The sequence below is a fragment of the Lemur catta genome, chromosome 1 (genome assembly GCF_020740605.2).
Source record: "Lemur catta isolate mLemCat1 chromosome 1, mLemCat1.pri, whole genome shotgun sequence".
Taxonomy (NCBI): Eukaryota; Metazoa; Chordata; class Mammalia; order Primates; family Lemuridae; genus Lemur; species Lemur catta.
This window is the reverse complement of record NC_059128.1, coordinates 204,820,504-204,823,649: the sequence shown is the minus strand read 5'-3', so window position 1 is coordinate 204,823,649 and position 3,146 is coordinate 204,820,504. Positions and strand designations below refer to the sequence as shown.

At 44.4% G+C, this 3,146-nt stretch overlaps 1 non-coding gene across 1 annotated transcript; it reads right to left on the bottom strand.

The window, feature by feature from the left end:
• Positions 1-1,643: 1,643 nt before the first annotated feature.
• LOC123631136 lies at positions 1,644-1,748 on the bottom strand. Its single transcript, XR_006733009.1, has one exon. It is a non-coding gene; the product is annotated as a U6 spliceosomal RNA (small nuclear RNA).
• Positions 1,749-3,146: the final 1,398 nt, after the last annotated feature.

The following is a 3,146-nucleotide window of genomic DNA, read 5'->3' as shown; positions in this document are numbered from 1 at the left end:
AAGTGGTGGGGAGGTGGTGCCCTGGTCCCCTTTGTCTTAAGGGGCCCTCTATCCTGCTTGTACCCTTCTTTCAGCTGGAAGTGTCCTGCCCTTAATACTCTAGCACCAGGGGACCTACAGTTCCCCTGGGACTCACTGGTACCCCAAGGCTGCTGTGGTCTGATTGAGTGTTAGGGGCATTGGCTGGCTGTCCAGCAATATAGACACATAGGAACTAAGATTCCCAGGTTGGGACAACTGCAAAAACACTGCCTGTCTGTGATGGGAGGTAAATGAGCCACATCCTCTGTGAAGAACCCAGGCATAGTGAACAGAGTACTACTGGAGGTGTACCTTCCCTGCAAGTCTAGAAATGGCCATCCCAAAGCTCACCCACACCAAAATCTCATGCTTGGGAGCAAAGGCAGCTATGTCCACAGTGTTAGGTGGTTGGAGGAGGAAGGTCTCCATCTCCATGTCCTTCCCAGGCTGTCCAGCTTTAAACTCCCCAAATGATCCCCTGGGCCAGTGACCTGAGAGGGTGGGGTCTCTTTTAGGCAAACGGCATGGGCAGGATGCTGGGTGGAGTGCCATCCACTTGCATCTTGGTCTCACTGCAGCTTGTAGCAGGATGGTGGGGATTGTTCTAAGTGTGTGTAGAAGAGCTTGGGCTTCCCTGTACCTCCTCAGCTGGGTGGGGCTGCATAAACCTGGGTGCTGCCCAGCTTCAAACTTCCAAAATGGTGCCCTGGGCCTGAGATAAGAGAAGGTGGGGTCCTTCTTAGGCAGCCTGTGCTGGCAGGAAACTGTAGGGAGTGCAGTTTGCTTGAGCCTTGGTCCTATAGCATCTGGCACTGCCCCAGATATGTGCTGGAAAGCCTGGTTTCTCTGCCCCTCCCCAGCCAGGTGGAGGCTGCAGCTGCATCAAACCCAAACCCAGCCTGAGACTGGGGCACAGCCCCATGTCAAATCCTCAAAATGGCACCTTGGAGCTGCAACCAGAAAGGCTCGGGTGTCTAGGCAGTCAATGTGGGCAAGAAACTGTGGAAAATGCTGTCTACCCACATCGCGGTCTCAAAAGCAGCCCACAGGGTTGTGTGGGAGCCTTCCCAGGGATATGTAGGAAAGCCTGGACTTCTCTAGCTCTCCCTAGACCCTGCAGTGGTTTCAGGCATGCCTGCATTCCCTAGTATCTATGTTTTCAGAATGGTGCTCAGCTCAAGCTGCTCTAGGCTTGAATGCCTATGGAATTCCACATGAGTTCCTTTCTGGAGCAATGTCTCTGTACACTCTCCAAGCAACTCCTTGTGTTAGGCCAGAGACCTGCATGGGTTGGAGTGTTCCCCTGTAGCCAAGATCATAAAAGCTCATCTCAGAGAGTGGAGCCCTGGAGGCTTCTCTCTTACTGTTTCACCACATCCAGGAGCTTCTCCCAGCTCTTAGCCAGCCTCTAGCTGGACAAGTTACCCTGAACCCTCTCCTTACCCACTTTTGGTTCTTCCCTGGTGAATCCTAGCGTTCTCTCCTAGGCGATCTGATTGAAATAGGAGAATCAACTTATTATTCTGTTTCTTCTCTGTGGACGAGACACATACTATCTGTGTCTAGTTAGCCATCTTGATCCTATCAAAGTCAAGTTTCTAATCCCATATTCTATTTTTATTTTTATTTTTTAAAATATTTTTCTAACGTGTCATCCTTGCGCAGGGGACATGCTAATCTTCTCTGTATCGTTCCAATTTTAGTATATGTGCTGCCAAAGCGAGTACCCGTATTCTATTTTTGAAAGAAACAAAATATTACAGATTTGGCTAAGGCCCACTGTGCATCTTTCCGCAATTCCAATCTCTTTTCTCCCTCCCCAGATAACCACACAATCTTGAGTTTAGTGTTTATTATTTCCCTGTATATTGTTATATTAATACCATATGTAACTATAAACAATACATAGTATTGTTATTTTGCTTTCAAAATATAAATGGCATCACAATGTGCAAATATCTCTCGACTTCTTTTTACTCAACATTGTTTATGAGATTTACCTATGATAATACATGTAGTCATAATTTACTTTAAGGTATATAATGTTCCATTGTCTGATCTACCATAATAATTCATCTTCTGTTGATGGATATTTAGGTGGTTTTTGATATTTTCTCATTACAAGCAATACTGCAGCAAATGTTTTTATATATATCTCCACAGACACTTATATACAGACTCCAGAAACCAAACACTTGCTACATCACCTGGGAGCTTGTTTGAAATGCAGCATCCCAGGCCCCATCAAGACCTTACAGAATTAGAACTTATCTTTATTCAAGATCCCCAGGTGATTCATAGGCATATTAAACTTTGAGCATTGTTCTCAAACTTAGTAGCATAGTGGAATCACCTGAGAAGTTGAAAACAAAAGAAAACAAAACAACTTACGCCATGGCAGACCCCAAGAGATCTTGATTTAATAACTCTAAGATATGTCTAAGTTTCCAGGGATTTTTCAAAAGCTCCTTAGGGGATTCTAATATGTAGGCAAGTCTTGACCACTGGATCAAAATAGCTGTGACTGCATTGGCTATCTAGTGTGTCATCTGGTTTTTACTGGGTTGCCTCCTTGGAAGGGACAGTTTTGCTCATAAGGGGCTAGAGCAAGCAGAAAGATGGAACTTGTAATCCAGTAAATTATCAAACCACTTGAGCCAATGCTTTGTTCTATTTTAAGTACAATTAGTTCTTAGCCAATATAGTTTACTTAACAAACACTGGTAAGGTCCTAACTATATATCAGGTGATCTTCTAATAAGCACTTTATTCACACTGTCCCACTTAATACTAATTGGAAAATTTCCTTTCCACTTAAGACTTTGAAATTTTAAATGAAGTGGTACAGTTTTTCATGAAGTCAGAAGAATAGGGTAGTAATACGAAATAATGCATCGAAGGAAGGTGAGGTTCCTTTGCTTTGTATTCAGTGAGGTGGTGCTGCACTCTGCTTTCAGCATCCAGTCTGGACTTTTTCGTAGTGGAAGCTGCCATCCACTTACCCAGATATGGAATGGGCTTTGAGTGCACAAAGGAACAGGACTCAGGACTTTGTCCATTTAGTGATTTGGGATTTTCTGCCCTCAAACTACCACTTCATTGTGGTCAACACTGGGAAAATTCCT